The sequence below is a fragment of the Conger conger genome, chromosome 5 (genome assembly GCF_963514075.1).
Source record: "Conger conger chromosome 5, fConCon1.1, whole genome shotgun sequence".
NCBI lineage: Eukaryota > Metazoa > Chordata > Actinopteri > Anguilliformes > Congridae > Conger > Conger conger.
This window is the reverse complement of record NC_083764.1, coordinates 66,492,980-66,511,590: the sequence shown is the minus strand read 5'-3', so window position 1 is coordinate 66,511,590 and position 18,611 is coordinate 66,492,980. Positions and strand designations below refer to the sequence as shown.

The 18,611-nt window shown below is 50.0% G+C and overlaps 1 pseudogene; it reads right to left on the bottom strand.

Annotated features, from left to right (window-relative positions):
* LOC133129000 (homer protein homolog 3-like) overlaps positions 1 to 16,970 on the bottom strand; it is a 26,198-nt pseudogene extending 9,228 nt beyond the window's left edge.
* Between the last annotated feature and the right edge of the window lie 1,641 nt (positions 16,971 to 18,611).

Sequence of the window (18,611 nt, the reverse complement as noted above, 5' to 3'; positions counted from 1 at the left end):
GCAGAGCACGGGGGGCGACTGCAGGTCGTCCGACAGGTCCTGCGCTCAGGGAACGCACAGGGAACGACGTTACCGCCGAACGGGAAGCGCCCCGCACTGACCCGGCTCTGCCCTGCACTGACCCCGGCTCTGCCCTGCACAGCCCTGCACTGACCCGGCTCTGCCCTGCACTGACACGGCTCAGCCCTGCACTGACCCGGCTCAACTCTGCACTGACCCGGCTCTGCCCTGCACTGACCCGGCTCTGCCCTGCACTGACCCGGCTCTGCCCTGCACTGACCCGGCTCTGCCCTGCACTGACCCGGCTCTGCCCTGCACTGACACGGCTCAGCCCAGCTCTGCCCTGCACTGACCCGCTCAGCCCTGCACAGCCCTGCACTGACACGGCTCTGCCCTGCACTGACCCGGCTCTGCCCCTGCACTGACCCGGCTCAACTCTGCACTGACCCGGCTCTGCCCAGCTCTGCCCTGCACTGACCCGGCTCAGGCCCTGCACAGCCCTGCACTGACCCGGCTCAGCCCTGCACAGCCCTGCACAGCCCTGCACTGACCCGGCTCTGCCCTGCACTGACCCGGCTCTGCCCTGCACTGACCCGGCTCTGCCCAGCTCTGCCTGCACTGACCCGGCTCAGCCCTGCACAGCCCTGCACAGCCCTGCACTGACACGGCTCAGCCCTGCACTGACACGGCTCAGCCCTGCACTGACCCGGCTCAGCCCTGCACAGCCCTGCACTGACACGGCTCAGCCCTGCACAGCCCTGCACTGACACGGCTCAGCCCTGCACAGCCCTGCACTGACCCGGCTCTGCCCTGCACAGCCCTGCACTGACACGGCTCAGCTCTAACCACAGTGGCTAAGGTGCAAGACTGAGACCCGGAAGGTTGGTGGCTCAAGTCCCAGTGTAGCCACAACAAGATCCGTACAGCTGTCGGGCCCTTGAGCAAGGCCCTTAACCCCAACATTGCTCTTAGTCTAATCAACTGTAAGTCACTTGGATAAAAGCGTCAGCTAAAAAGCAAATTACAATGTATTAAACAGGCATCAGAATGGAACTGAATGGGTCATTATGGCCAGAGGCTTGCCCTGCGTCAGCCTCGCTGGGGAACGGTAACGGGGAACGGTAACGGGGAACGGTAACGGGGGCAAGTCAGCGTTTCACTCTTTATGGCCACTGAGTTGGGGTTAGGAAAACGGGGGGAATCGAGGAATAAAAGAAAATTATAAAATTTAAGAAAATACATTAAAAAAAATATATAATCCATTTGAATCGCACTGGATATGAGTGTGAAATGGGTACATGCAAAATGAAATGTACACACACAACACACACACACACACACAGCCACCTGGTCTTTGTGTATTTGTGGGGACTGGTGCTGGAGCTCCAGTCTGGCAGCACAGAGGAGGCGTCTGTGTTTGTGTGATAAAGCCCCCCCCCCCAGCCCTGTCTCCAGAGCACCCCCCCCCCCCAGCCCTGTCTCCAGAGCACCCCCCCCCCCCCCCCAGCCCTTCTCCAGAGCACCCCCCCCCCCCCCACCCTGTCTCCAGAGCACCCCCCCCCCCCCAGCCCTGTCTCCAGAGCACCCCCCCCCCCAGCCCTGTCTCCAGAGCACCCCCCCCCCCCCAGCCCTGCTGAGTGTGAGGGCAAACACTGTCTCACAGCATCGTGACACACATACACACATACACATACACATACACATACACACACACACATACACATACACATACACATACACATACACATACACACATACACACATACACACATACACATACACACACACACACATACACATACACATACACATACACACATACACACATACACACATACAAGCGTGTGTGTATACAGACAAACACACGCTAACAACGCTAACACACACACACAAAGCTGGCATTTATATAGCGCCTAGTACAAAAGAACTGTACAATTGATGCCATGCAAGGCACCAACCAGCTCGCCAGGAGCATTTGGGGGCTAGGTGCTCAGGGACACTTCGACACAGCCCAGGGTGGATCGAACCGACAACCCTCCGACTGCCAGTCAGCTGCTCTTACCACCTGAACCAATGTTGCTGCAAACACACACACACAGACAGACACTCCCACACACAAACATGCATAAGCATGCACAAATGCAAGACTGTGCACATACACACATACATAAATCACACAGGAGGTATTTCTGATGAAAAGAGCTGGAGGTCATGGGGGCACATACACACACACACACACACACACACACACACATACAGACACATACATACATACACACACACACACACACACACTGCATACAGACACATACATACACACACACACACACACACACACACACACACACACACACACACACTGCATACAGACACATACATACATACATACATACACAGACAGAGACACACACACACACACACACACACACACACACAGACACACACACACACACACACACACACACACACAGACACAGACAGACACACACACACACACACACAAACACACACACTCACACACTCACACACTCACACACTCACACACTCACACACTCACACACACATACAGACACACACACAGACACACACACAGACACACACACACTGCACACAGACAGACACACACACACAGACACACACACACAGACACAGACACACACAGACACACACAGACAGACACAGACAGACACAGACAGACACACACACACACACTATCACAGGAAAGTGAAGCAATCACACTGCCAGAATCCTGCTTAAAGGAAGGATTAAATAAACACCCCCAACACCCCGTAAATGAAACCCCCCCCCCCCGTCTGTCTCCATCCAGCCTTGTCGAGTGCTTCACACGCAGAGCACTATGGCTCTACCGCGCGCGGGCAGCAGGGACTTCCCACTGAGACATGATCCAAATGACACAAACCTGGACATAGCCCGCTGCTACAGCAAAACTACACCTGACCTGCTGCTACAGCAAAACTACACCTGACCTGCTCCTACAGCAAAACTACACCTGACCGTCTGCTACAGCAAAACTACACCTGACCTGCTCCTACAGCAAAACTACACCTGACCTGCTCCTACAGCAAGACTACACCTGACCGTCTGCTACAGCAAAACTACACCTGACCGTCTGCTACAGCAAAACTACACCTGACCGTCTGCTACAGCAAAACTATACCTGACCTGCTCCTACAGCAAAATTACACCTGACCTGCTCCTACAGCAAAACTACACCTGACCGTCTGCTACAGCAAAACTACACCTGACCTGCTCCTACAGCAAAACTACACCTGACCGTCTGCTACAGCAAAACTACACCTGACCTGCTCCTACAGCAAAACTACACCTGAACGTCTGTAACAGCAAAACTATACCTGACCTGCTCCTACAGCAAAACTACACCTGACCGTCTGCTACAGCAAAACTACACCTGACCGTCTGCTACAGCAAAACTATACCTGACCTGCTCCTACAGCAAAACTACACCTGACCTGCTGCTACAGCAAAACTACACCTGACCTGCTCCTACAGCAAAACTACACCTGACCGTCTGTAACAGCAAAACTATACCTGACCTGCTCCTACAGCAAAACTGCACCTGACCTGCTGCTACAGCAAAACTACACCTGACTGTCTGCTACAGCAAAACTATACCTGACTGTCTGCTACAGCAAAACTACACCTGACTGTCTGCTACAGCAAAACTACACCTGACCTGCTGCTACAGCAAAACTACACCTGACTGTCTGCTACAGCAAAACTATACCTGACTGTCTGCTACAGCAAAACTACACCTGACTGTCTGCTACAGCAAAACTACACCTGACCTGCTGCTACAGCAAAACTACACCTGACCGTCTGTAACAGAAAAAGGGAGGGAGAGGGAGATGGCATATTATTGGCAGCGTAGTGAAATGTGTATCATGCGCATGTTTAGTGCTCTAAAAGCTGGGTTATTGATTGTTGAAGAAAAACAAGGATCAGCCATCAGGACTGAAACCTCAGAGCATTGAATCCTGCTGGCTCTCCCAGACTTTCACTACAGCTTTGCTCTCTCTGTCTCTGTCTCTGTCTCTGTCTCTGTCTCTGTCTCTGTCTCTGTCTCTGTCTCTGTCTCTGTCTCTGTCTCTGTCTCTGTCACTCACACTCACACTCACACTCACACTCACACTCACACTCACACTCACACTCACTCACTCACTCACAGACCGACACACACACACACACACACACACACACACACACATACACACACACACGCTCTTCTCTTCTCTTCTCTACTCTTATGCACACTCTCCATCTTTCACGCTCTCTATTTCACACTCACACGCTGTCTCTCGCTGTCTCCCTCCCTCCCTGGCAGGTTCCAGTACATCACAGAGCTAGACACGACAGAGACTTTTAAAACACTGATACAGGTAAAACAGAGTTAAACACTGTCGATGTGTAATACAATAATCCAGACAGACAGACGCCACATGTCCTGGTTTACAGAGCTCATCTTTTGAAAATAAATGCAGTTTCCATCACCATCCGCACATTCGTCTTTAAATGAAATAGTGTGCACTAGGTGTTAGATTTTTTTGGAGATCTGAAAATATCATCAATACCGTGCCAAATAATTTTGCCAAAGGGATAAAAATAATCAGACAAAAAAAATTGAGAAATGTTAACTGAAATAATGGACAAATGTTAACTCAAAACAGGAAAGTGCAGCAGGCCTTTATAAAACCCAAAATGGGTGGAGTTTTGCTTCCCGTACCACATTCACTGTGATTGGTTCAAATCAGTGAGTCGCTGAAAACAAGCTGATAACTCCACCCAGTCTTGCCCAGTCAGAGGTCAATCTCCACTTTACCCTCATGACCCTCTGCAGACGTTCTCATCCAGAGAGAGCTACAACGCACACGGCAGCTCAGAGACCACGGAAGGAAACATGTCACTCTCCTCAGCGGGGGAAAGGACGGTCAGTCCCAACAGAGACAGCAAGTGCAAGACTGACCACTTAAACATGAAATGACAGAATCAAATACAAGCTACAATCTACAGACTCTTCCAGCTGACAACATACCAATGTTCCCATGGATATGGGGTACAGACAGCTCCCCGAAACCCGCATCTACCAGCCCCCACCAGCCCTTCCTTTTGGGGGTATCTACAAGCCCCCACAGCCTTCCTTTTGGGGGTATCTACAAGCCCCCACAGCCTTCCTTTTGGGGGTACCTACAAGCCCCCACCAGCCTTCCTTTTGGGGGTATCTACAAGCCCCCACAGCCTTCCTTTTGGGGGTATCTACAAGCCCCCACCAGCCTTCCTTTTGGGGGTACCTACAAGCCCCCACCAGCCTTCCTTTTGGGGGTACCTACAAGCCCTTACAAGCCCTGGTGGGTTCACTCATCTGTACGCCTTTGCCATTGTGTATTTCATCATTTTGTTTCAATGTCATTTACACATTCCACATTCTGAGCCTGTTTGAGGACAAACAGCAAAGTGACACTGACACTACACTCACCTGCGAAAACTGAGGCCCACAGAAACCCCAACACAGGAACCGGAGAGGAGAGGGGAGAGAAGAGAAGAGAGAGGAGAGGGAGAGGGAGAGGAGGGAAGAGAGGGGAGAGGGATGTATGATCACTCAATTGATATCTCTCCTGTACAGTTACAGGATATCTCTACTGTGCAGTTACAGGATATCTCTATTGTGCAGTTACAGGATATCTCTATTGTGCAGTTACCGGATATCTCTACTGTGCCGTTAACAGGCTAATATCTCTATTGTGCAGTTACAGGATCTCTCTATAGTGCAGTGACAGGATCTCTCTATAGTGCAGTTACAGGATCTCTCTATAGTGCAGTGACAGGATCTCTCTATAGTGCAGTTACAGGATCTCTCTATAGTGCAGTGACAGGATCTCTCTATAGTGCAGTGACAGGATCTCTCTATAGTGCAGTGACAGGCCAGTCTCTCTATAGTGCAGTGACAGGCTGATCTCTCTATAGTGCAGTGACAGGATCTCTCTATAGCGCAGTGACAGGATCTCTCTATAGTGCAGTGACAGGATCTCTCTATAGTGCAGTGACAGGCCGGTATCTCTATAGTGCAGTTACAGGATCTCTCTACAGTGCAGTGACAGGCTGATCTCTCTATAGTGCAGTGACAGGATCTCTCTATAGTGCAGTTACAGGATCTCTCTACAGTGCAGTGACAGGCTGATCTCTCTATAGTGCAGTGACAGGATCTCTCTATAGCGCAGTGACAGGCCGGTATCTCTGATGTCCAGGTTTCTCTAGTGCAGTTTCTGACCTGAAAAGCGTGCGTCTGCGCAGACGCCCTTGAGCCGGGACGCAGGGCTGCGCAGGATAATTTTAACCCTGGCCCAGTTTCCCTCCCCCATCCCGCGGAGATGAATGACCCAGCTCATCACTCTTTCTCCTCCTCCTTTCTCACATTCTCTCTTTCCCAGAGGTATTTTGGGGGCTGAGGTAACTGTTTCGTTCCCATGGCGAAAGAAGGAGCAGCGGAGGAACGGGGCTTGCGCCTCGATGACAGAACAACCTCCCGAAAGCGTGTGTCACATGACGCGGTCCGAAGGTCAAACGGGTACAGACAATCAGCACGGCCTTCGACCGTGAAAATCACTGAAGGGATAACAGGTCTGAGCGATGAAAGAGGACACCTTGAACAATGTTATTAAGGGCAGGCCAGCGATGTTCAGGGCGGGATTGGTCAGCTCACCTGTGGGGGCGGCGATGTTCAGGGCGGGATTGGTCAGCTCAATCTTGTCCTGGGACTTCTCCCGCGCCAGACGTGCCGCCTCTTTTACCTCCTTAAAGCGCTCAGCAAACTGCAGGGGTAAACAAACAAAACGCAAACTCACTGATTGCAAGCACCTGTAAAGGTGACCCAGGTGTTTGAGGAAGAATGGGCCGGAGCGAGGCACTCCTGAGGGGCTGGTGAGAGTCCTTCCAGACGGCAGTAATCCCAACCCCACCTCCTGACTGCTGATGATCTCACTGGGGTGAAGACAGCTCTGGGCTGATGTTGATGACATCACTGGGGCTAAGGACATTCTGGGTTGATATTGATGATGTCGTTAGGGCTAAGGCCACTCTGGGCTGATGTTGATGACGTCACTGGGGTGAAGACAGCTCTGGGCTGATGTTGATGACATCACTTCACCCACACTACATGTACAGTCCGCATCTGAGAGCATAAATATCTTTTGTGAGACATTTCTCCTGGCTGCTGACCTCCCAGAGAGACCCCAGAGCGGACGCAGCTCCAGAGAAGGGCAGCCCAGCCCTGCCGTTAGCGCTCATGCTAACCCCTCAGTCGTGTTGCGCAGGACAGGAGCCCCGGTGCCGTACCTGGTGCAGCTGCTGCTCGGTGCTGAAGCCCAGGCCGTACACGGTGTTGGCCCGGCTGTCCGCCCACTGCCCAAACTTCTGCGAGGTTTTGGTGAAACTCATGTTGGGTGTGACCGTGCTGTTAATGATGGCCTGGAACAGGACAGACAGAGAGAGAATGAGAGAGGGAGAGCGGGAGAGAGGGGGAGAGGGAGAGGGAGAGGGAGAGGGAGAGGGAGAGGGGGGGAGGGGGGGAGAGAGGGAGAGAGAGGGGGAGAGGGAGAGGGAGAGGGAGAGGGAGGGAGAGAGGGAGAGAGGGGGAGAGAGAGGGAGAGAGAGGGAGAGAGGGGGAGAGAGGGGGAGAGAGGGGGAGAGAGAGGGAGAGAGAGGGAGAGAGGGGGAGAGAGGGGGAGAGGGAGAGGGAGAGGGAGAGAGGGGGAGAGAGGGGGAGAGAGGGAGAGAGAGGGAGAGAGAGAGAGCATTATGCAAAACATGAGCTCCTGCCTATACACTCTCACTCTCCCTGTGAAAGGTGGTGAGCTGGAGACAGGCAGAGCTTACCTTTACTCCAGTAATCATCCCTAATGTACTTATTTTTTTAAATGATTAAAAAACACAGCTCACTCAGACATTAGCGGCGGGTACCGTGATCGTGTTACCAAAGGGCACTCAGCAGGCATGACACATATCCCCCTGCCACTTTACAGGAAATCATTTCAGCTATAATGAAAACTAAATTGGGTTTAAAGGGTTTTAAGTTACAACCAACCCATCACCCACTCTTGTGATTATGATTAAAATAATTTGACCAACATAATGTGACGTACATTACAGCACCACAATGCTAACACAATGCTGTCACAATGCTGTCACAATGCTAACACAATGCTAACACAATGCTAACACAATGCTGTCACAATGCTAACACAATGCTAACACAATGCTAACACAATGCTGTCACAATGCTAACACAATGCTAACACAATGCTAACACAATGCTGTCACAATGCTAACACAACACAAACTCAATGAAATGACAGGGGAGTCTGGAAAGATAACTAGTGTTTAGCGATGTATACATATAAGTCTCCTGTAGCACTGTGAGACATGTAAGGTGTTAAATAGTCGCTGGCTCTCCTGTAGTACAGTATCAGGGGTTAAATAGTCTCAGTCTCCTCTCATCCTGTATTGTGTCACTAGCTCACAGCCTGTGGGTGGAGGGTAACTGAAGTGTTGTTTGATTTGAGGGTGATCTCGTGCGGGACACACAGTGTGTAAGTACATACTTTCAGAGAAAAAGAAAAAGGGGGAAAGATAAATAAGTAATTGCACTTCAGCGGTCACTGCGGGACACGGCAGGCGGCGGGAGGAGCCGCGTCAAACAGCAGCTGCTCCTGACTGAGCCACAGGGCCCCGCCCACAGGGCCCCGCCCACAGAGGCCCCGCCCACAGAGGCCCCGCCCACAGAGGCCCCGCCCATAGAGGCCCCGCCCACAGAGGCCCCATCCACAGGGCCCCGCCCATAGAGGCCCCGCCCACAGAGGCCCCGCCCATAGAGGCCCCATCCACAGAGGCCCCGCCCACAGAGGCCCCACCCACAGAGGCCCCGTCCACAGGGCCCCGCCCATAGAGGCCCCGCCCATAGAGGCCCCGCCCACACAGGCCCCGCCCACACAGGCCCCGCCCATAGAGGCCCCATCCACAGAGGCCCCACCCACAGAGGCCCCGTCCACAGGGCCCCGCCCATAGAGGCCCCATCCACAGGGCCCCGCCCATAGAGGCCCCGCCCACAGAGGCCCCGTCCACAGGGCCCCGCCCACAGAGGCCCCGTCCACAGGGCCCCGCCCATAGAGGCCCCGCCCACAGAGGCCCCGTCCACAGGACTCCTTCACCCCGAGAATAAATAACCATAAATGAGGGCATGAAATTGGCAATGGATAAATTCTTCACAGATATTAGGAAGTATTTTTTCCCCACACAGAGTGGTCACTGTGTGGAATAGCTTACCAGGACATGTAGTGGAGGCAGAAACCAGGAGTTTTCAAGACCAGGCTTGATAAGGTGCTAGATAGTGTTTAGCTTTTAGGCAAACTAAGCAGAAGATACACTTTAGGGGCAGGAAAGGGCGAGCACTGTGTTGTTTTGCGTTGATCGTCTACGTAGGGAAAAGGCCTGTCCGGTGTGAAGGTGGGGCCCCGTGATTGGAGGAGGTGGCTCACCTTGGTCCCGCCCACGCTGATGATGCGGTACACATTGCGGTGGGCGTCGTAGAAGAAGGACACGGTGGCGGCGTGCTTGCTGGCCGGGATCCAGCTGCGCTTGGTGGCGGGGTCGATCTGGAACACGTGAGCCCGGGTGCTGAAGATGGGCTGCTCCCTGCGGACGGACACACAGCGCTCAGCACGGCAACGCAACGGGAACGCCACAACAACGCAACGGGAACGCCACAACAACGTAACGGGAACGCCACAACAACGCGACGGGAACGCCACAGCAACGCAACGGGAACGCAACGGGAACGCCACAACAACGTAACGGGAACGCCACAACAACACAACGGGAACGCTACAACAACGCAACGGGAACGCCACAACAACTTAACGGGAACGCCACAACAACCCAACGGGAACGCTACAACAACGCAACGGGAATGCTACAACAACGTAACGGGAACGCCACAACAACGCCACAACAACGTAACGGGAACGCTACAACAACGCAACGGGAACGCCACAACAACTTAACGGGAACGCCACAACAACTTAACGGGAACGCCACAACAACGCAACAGGAACGCCACAACAACGCAACGGGAACGCCACAACAACGCAACGGGAACGCCACAACAACACAACGGGAACGCCACAACAACGCAACGGGAACGCCACAACAACTTAACGGGAACGCCACAACAACTTAACGGGAACGCCACAACAACGCAACGGGAACGCCACAACAACGCAACGGGAACGCCACAACAACACAACGGGAACGCCACAACAACGCAACGGGAACGCCACAACAACTTAACGGGAACGCCACAACAACGCAATGGGAACGCTACAACAACGCAACGGGAATGCTACAACAACGCAACGGGAACGCTACAACAACGCAACGGGAACGCTACAACAACGCAACGGGAACGCTACAACAACGCAACGGGAACGCAACGGGAACGCCACAACAACGCAACGGGAACGCTACAACAACGTCACAACAACGTCACAGCTTCACCAATACTATACCAATGCTACACCAACACAACCCCAACACAACCCCAATACTATACCAACAATACACCAACACAACCCCAACACAGCACCACCACTACACAACGCATCACAATCCCACAGACACCTACTCATCAAACCGGTCTGGACAGAGAGGACCAGACCTGCACCTCTGCACCTATTTTTACCCCAAATGAATGGGGTAAAAAACTAGCCCTCGTCCAGGATCAGTGACAGAATGAGCTCAGGCCCAGAGTCTGGAGCACAGCCATGAACACGGGCCCAGATAAGCACACAGAACATCCCTGTGCTGCACATAAACAGACAGTACCACTGGGGCTATAGCATATTCACACGCATGCACTGATCAGACACAACATTAAAACCACCTGCTTAAACCAGTTTTTTCACGATTAAAAATGCTTTAAACTGTATAAACTTGTCTATAAACACTTAATATTTCATTATATGATATGTGCACTCATATAAGCAGATAATCATAAGGGAATTCCTGATCACGTATACCTTAACAGATACTCCAGGACCTGTACACACGCATACAAACCACAGACACACAGACACACAGACACACAGACACATAGACACATAGACACATAGACACATAGACACATAGACACATAGACACATAGACACACAGACACACAGACACACAGACACACAGACACACAGACACACAGACACACAGACACACAGACACTCACACTCACAAACACGTTATATTCACACATCTGATTATTGACACAGTGTCCACACACACGTGCACACGCACACGCACACGCACACGCACACATCTGATTACAAACACAGTGCAGGACACCAGGCTTGAGTGACAGGTGGCCTACATTACTGTTCACCATCTACAGCGACACAGAAGGAGTCCTTCTGAGGATCCACACTTTCACTCGTTTATCACGGATTTCATAGCAGACACGTTGACTGTGCAAAGCAAAGATTCACCAAGAGGAAAAGCCGGCAGGTTTCTGTACATGACAAGCACCCTTCAGCCAATAAAACTCAACCGGGGAGGAACTGAAAAAGTAAAACAACACACGCACACAGAACAGAATTTAAAAGCACTGGTGAGGGGGGAGTCAAAGCCAGGTCGCACCTAGTCAGACTGCAACCACCATGGTGAGAGAGCAGTTGCATTACATTACATTAGTTATTTAGCTGACGCTTTTATCCAAAGCCACTTACAGTTGATTAGACTAAGCAGGGGGCATTCCGCCCTGGAGTCATGCGGGGTGAAGGGCCTTGCTCAAGGGCCCAACAGTTACACTGATCTTACTGAAGCTACACTGAGGCTTGAATCACCAGCCATTTTTCATCTCCTTTAATATTGTGTGTTAACCTGGGCTATGAACATTCTGCTACTACAGTACAGTCTTCCAGGACAGAGCAGAGCGGAATGATCCCTCCGGCTGCTCACCCACACCCAGACGGGAGACGTGTGTGCAGTTAAACCCCTAAAACAAGCTCAGAGGAGTAGCATCGCTGCAGCGACCACCCCATCAGCCAATCAGCACAGTGATGCCCTTTCACCACCCCATCAGCCAATCAGCACAGTGATGCCCTTTCACCACCCCATCAGCCAATCAGCACAGTGATGCCCTTTCACCACCCCATCAGCCAATCAGCACAGTTATGCCCTTTCACCACCCCATCAGCCAATCAGCACAGTGATGCCCTTTCACCACCCCATCAGCCAATCAGCACAGTGATGCCCTTTCACCACCCCATCAGCCAATCAGCACAGTGATGCCCTTTCACCACCCCATCAGCCAATCAGCACAGTTATGCCCTTTCACCACCCCATCAGCCAATCAGCACAGTGATGCCCCTTCACCACCCCATCAGCCAATCAGCACAGTGATGCCCTTTCACCACCCCATCAGCCAATCAGCCAATCAGCACACAGTGATGCCACTTACACCACCCCATCAGCCAATCAGCACAAAGTGATGTCACTTGCACTAGCCCCTCAGCTAATCAGCACACATCAATGCCACTTCCACCACCCCATCAGCCAATCAGCAGATAGCAATGCCACCCAATTGTCACACAATGATTTTTAGTACCCTCCCTCTCTTGCTACACTGAACGGCAGGTCCCGCTATAGCCGGGTATATTGCGTTTCTCTCACTCTGTAAAAAGCATCAAACAGAGTGCAAATTTAAACCCAAGAGTGCTCAGCCCGCCCCGCCCCGCCCCGCCCACCCCGTCCTGATGCACCCCACCCCGCGCCGCCCCCAAATATATTACAGAACATATATCTAACATGGTATTCATTTTGTTCTAAGGTTTGCATAACCACCGATTTTGGCTGGTCTCAGTAGAGAGAGGCAGGCACTGTAAGCAATTTTGATGAGCTGATTGCATGTGTATCAGTCTGATAATGCTCCTTCTACTTCTCCATCTACCTCTCTCTCTCTCTCTCTGTCTAGACCCCCCCCCTCTTGTTCCCCCAGGGAATGGATTAATCACCGCAAGAGTCTGAAGCCCCTGAAGCCTCTGAAGCCTCTGAAGCCTTGCTCACGCTCACGCCGCTGGTTCTCAGGTGTCAACAGCGCACAGACTCCTGTGACACCTCAACGTTTTTAAACAAACAACTTTGAAAGATTAAAAACTTGAAAAGGAAGGTCACCCGGCTTCAGATTTTTGTCTGGGTAACATTTCGTGACGCAGAAATAAAACCAGAATTTTTTCTCGTCAATACAAATTCCAGAACCCTCCAGCAAAGCAAAGCCTGTAAAAACACAGACCTATTGTGACTACTGCTACAAGCTGCCAGCATCCTTCAGCGCAGGGGAGAAACACGCTCGGACGAACACAAAATACTGAATCCCATTAGATGCCAGTCCCGTTAGATGCCAGTCCAACCCAAAGGAACTTACAGTTGATTAGACTAAGCAGGAGACAACCCCCCTGGAGTAATTAAGGGCCTTGCTCAAGAGCACAGCAACTGTGAGGATCTTATCGTGGCTACACCAGGGCTTGAACCACTGAGTGCCACTCACATACTTTAGCCACTAGACTACAGGCTGCCCCAGTCATGTACCTTAGCCATTAGGCTACAGGCTGCCCCAGTCATGTACCTTACCCACTAGGCAACAGGCTGCCCCAGGCATGTACCTTAGCCACTAGGCTACAGGCTGTCCCAGTCATGTACCTTAGCCACTAGACTACAGGCTGCCCCAGTCATGTACCTTAGCCACTAGACTACAGGCTGCCCCAGTCATGTACCTTAGCCACTAGGCAACAGGCTGCCCCAGTCATGTACCTTAGCCATTAGGCTACAGGCTGCCCCAGGCATGTACCTTACCCACTAGGCTACAGGCTGTCCCAGTCATGTACCTTAGCCACTAGACTACAGGCTGCCCCAGTCATGTACCTTAGCCACTAGACTACAGGCTGCCCCAGTCATGTACCTTAGCCACTAGGCTACAGGCTGCCCCAGTCATGTACCTTAGCCACTAGGCTACAGGCTGCCCCAGTCACGTACCTTAACCACTAGGCTACAGGCTGCCCCAGTCACGTACCTTAGCCACTAGGCTACAGGCTGTCCCAGTCATGTACCTTAGCCACTAGGCTACAGGCTGTCCCAGTCATGTACCTTAGCCATTAGGCTACAGGCTGCCCCAGTCATGTACCTTACCCACTAGGCTACAGGCTGTCCCAGGCATGTACCTTACCCACTAGGCTACAGGCTGCCCCAGGCATGTACCTTACCTACTAGGCTACAGGCTGTCCCAGTCATGTACCTTAGCCACTAGGCAACAGGCTGCCCCAGTCATGTACCTTAGCCATTAGGCTACAGGCTGCCCCAGTCATGTACCTTAGCCATTAGGCTACAGGCTGCCCCAGTCATGTACCTTAGCCACTAGGCTACAGGCTGCCCCAGTCATGTACCTTAGCCACTAGGCTACAGGCTGTCCCAGTCATGTACCTTAGCCACTAGGCTACAGGCCACCCCAGTCATGTACCTTAGCCACTAGGCTACAGGCTGCCCCAGTCATGTACCTTAGCCACTAGGCTACAGGCTGCCCCCCTTGGTGAAAATGGCCTACGGTTGTCCTGCAGGCCTTTAGCTGGTGGTATAGCAGCAGCAGCTGCAGCACCCCCACACAAAGCACCCACCTTCAACCGTTTCAGGAAGTACATGTAGCTATGTAGAAGGATAAATTGGGAAAAAAAAAAGGTTCTGCTAGTCCCTCAGGACATAGGTGAATGCTGAACAGATACATAACATAAAACTGGAACTTTAGTGCACAAACTCCCACACACAGGTCAAGAGCACTATGGCGAAGTATGGATAAACTGCACTCAGTTACACAGTTTGAATAAGAAGGCACTGGCTGCCTATTCCCTTGCCATCAGTATACGGATATAGCAGATTGTTCATCTGGAGAGAAACCGAGAGGGCTATAAAGCAGGACTGCTGTAATGAGCTCACAGAGACAGAAATCTTCAGGGAGATTTACAGCCTCTAATGCCAGAGTCGGGCTTCGGCTACGAGGAATCCGAGTGAAGCTACCGTCCCTGGTTGCCAGAACTTGAACCAATCAAATGACTATGCTCTCCACAGCAGAGCACCGGGATTGGTTCAAATAATGCCGTCACTCTCCAATCACCGCTGACTCTCGACTGAATGTAAAAAGAAACCGAGAAAATACTGTATCCTCCTAGTAGCTTAGTTTTCCATGTAACTTCGGTCTGCAAAAGCAAAAGTTTTGACAGGACCAAGGTCTCAATATAGAGGGCTTCTACTCATGTTTACTTTAATAAACAGACATTGCATTAGAAAATTCATTTAGCCATTTACCAATAGCTAAATATTTAACTGCAACTGAAATAGCATGTTATATGTGTATCGCCGTGCGACTAAGAGTTTGTGAGAGGCTACATTTCACCGGATAATACCATACCAATAGCACTAGTATTGTGGCATCATACCGAGGACCAGTCGGTAAATGCATTGGTTTTGTCTGTCTGTGTATATTTTGAGCCACACATAGGCTACACCGACATCTGTACATCTGTAGCTTCACATCGCTGGACCGAACATCTCCATATAACCTAGATATGGCGTTTAGCCAACTACATTTAAACGAGATCATAGTTACATAGTTAACGGATTAATCCAAGTTAACTGATGATTGATCAAAACGGGGAGGGAAATCTATCCAATACTGAAATCACGAGGGAGCAGACTTACCGTCAACTTAAAGAATACAATTGTAAAAGTTTCATTACCTTTCTCTGTGTAGCGGATACATTCTTACAGGTCGGCGGCGCCTGGTTTTCTGTAGTAGGAGAAACGGAGTGAAGGGAAAATAAACATTAAATTATACAGGCTGTCCGCGGACAATACAAGTTTTCCTGTTAGACGCGACACTGTTCATTGAATGAAGTCTACACACTTGCAACTTAGCTAGTCTAGCTAGCTGCTAAATAGCTAGCATTCAGAGCAGACGTCATAAAATCTGAATTATTATCGTTTCCATGCCAACAAGTTTCAGAAACAAAAACTGAAACCCCCCCCCCCCCAAAAAAAAAAAAATCAGGCTGGATGAACTGAACTGCTGTCGTTAAAACGGGCCACTACAGTGTATTACAATATCTAACTTCAGGGGTGTTCATGTCCCCATAGTACCCCATGACCGCATCGTTTGGGACAACTCGGTCTTTAAAATTTAGTGCGTCCAAGGAATAGCAGTGTCAAGTGATCCACCGCGAAGAGCAAGCAGTTTCCTAGCTATATGCATTTCAAGTGCGATTGCAGTCTATATGCTTTACATCAGCGAGCTAACATAAATCATAATACGTCTGCCAAATGGATTTCGACGAGGCTACTATGCAATCAAAGAACTTCCAAAACTTCATTAGAACGGTATTCTTAGACATTAGGCTCTGTCATCGATATTATTAAAGATCACATGTTATCGACAGTTAATTATCACTTACTCATATAATGCCACAAGCGAACAATAACCTACACGTTAGCTTAAAACAATATAGCGAGCTACAGTCTGCCGGTACCGTAGACAGCAGCTGGCAGCAGTAACTTTGAAATAAATAGCTAGGTAGGGTCACTCGACAAAATAGTATCTATCGGTCTAATAGGTATATCGTTAGTGCAACGTTAAGTTAGCATACTGCAGTAGGCAATCAAATTGGAGTATGGAATTATTACAAGAGCCAGCCATATCCTATGTTACCTCGCTGAGTTCATCCAGGATAAAGGAAAACATCCAGTAACGTTTGATTACGTGAGGCTTCTTAAAAAAATAAGTGTTCGTTTATAACCTAGGTAACTGGCTAGCTAGTGTCATCGCCCGGAACTTTGTCTTCATTTAGTTAGCTAGCTGAGTGCATCTAGCCATTGTAAAATTCTTAAGCGAGCTGCCTGTCGAGTGGGAGTTGGCTAAAATCTTAATGATCACTATTGATGACAGCAATCGTTAATTAATTGGAGCAACAGAAAAAAAAACTCACCCCATTTCTTTCTGAAAGATTTAAAGTGACCGTTTGATTTTAGCTAACACCGTTCCACTGCCGTCACCTTGTGATGCCAACGTCTGTTTCTCTTTGCTTCCTCTTTTTCCTTTTGTGTCCAGATCCGGATGCTTCTAAAATTACCAGCGGAATTTCAGCCGCAAGCTCGCTAATAAAGGTTAGCTGGCTATCACGGAGACATCGGACATGCTGTCCTCAGTGTTCCTTTGCTTGCTTCAAGGTGTTTATTCCTTCTCCGTTTAATGGACCTTGTGTGATACGTTCAAGTTCGCTTAGCTTGCTTTGTCCTACAGTGAACCGAGGCAGGGGCTAATGCAGTTCTTTGTCCGTAGACTGCCACCGGTTCCAGATTTCCTTTTCTCTTTTCTTTGATTGCACTTCAGTAACCTTGCAGCTTGGCACCCCTCAATGCGCAGTTTAATGTGCACTATTTAATGTGCACGATCGTGTATTTTACTGTTCTACAGCGACAATCCTCTGAGCAGAATGTACTTCTCTGTGATTGCTTGCAAGCTACACGTTTTTCCTACCCTCACAAAACTGGACTCGGTAACAGTCTGTACAGTAAGTCTGCTCCGTTTGGGGTTTTAAATCCCTCTCACACCACCTGCTGGTTAAAGGTCTGAGTATCAAATTACTTCAACCGCCTTAACCAATTTTCAGTGAGCGCACACGGACACCTCAGAAATCACAGGGGGCTCTAAAATAATTATTACTCGTTCTAGAATTAAACATTTGATATATATCTATTATTATTTGTATAATTATTATTAGCCTACTAGGATTATAATTGTGCAAGAAATCTATTTAAAAAACGCTAGTATAAACTTATACTAGGCAATATGCCCCACAGAGGTCATGCAGTGGTAGATATAGGTCCAGGACTGGTTCAGCAAATAGTCTTTGGTTGCCAACCTCTTTCAGTCCTGACGTGTGGATCAATTGCAGTGTGCTTGGCTGGGTTTAAACCCCTGGACCACAGAACTACCTTACAACGGGAACAGCTATCCAAAATTCCAATAAGTCGATCCATCCACTGTTCCGTAGTAATGAGGTTTAAACTCCAGCTAACAACACTGCATTCGTTTTTTCAGGTAAATGTGTTCATGAAGAAAAAAAAAGAAAAAAAAAACCCTGTTGGTGCGTCTCATAAATGTGACAAACTCCACTGTCAAAGGCAGGCTCTGAAAGAATAAAATCAGGTCAGTGGAATTTTACACTGTAAAAATGTTTTATAGTCCAGGCGACAATGGATCTGTGTGTCATTTAAGTACGCTAAGTAGCTTAAGCTAGCATGACGCAAACCTCTTTTTAAACAAATAATTTTGTTTGTTGTGAACGTTAATTTGACACAGACGGGGTGATTAAGCACAGTAAATCTGTGCATGAAGTTATGCCTTCTTTAATTTGCAGAACAATTTGAACACTTGGCAAGCTACAACGTGAGCACATTCGATAGGGGCATAGCGAATACCCCCGACCTCAACAGGCATC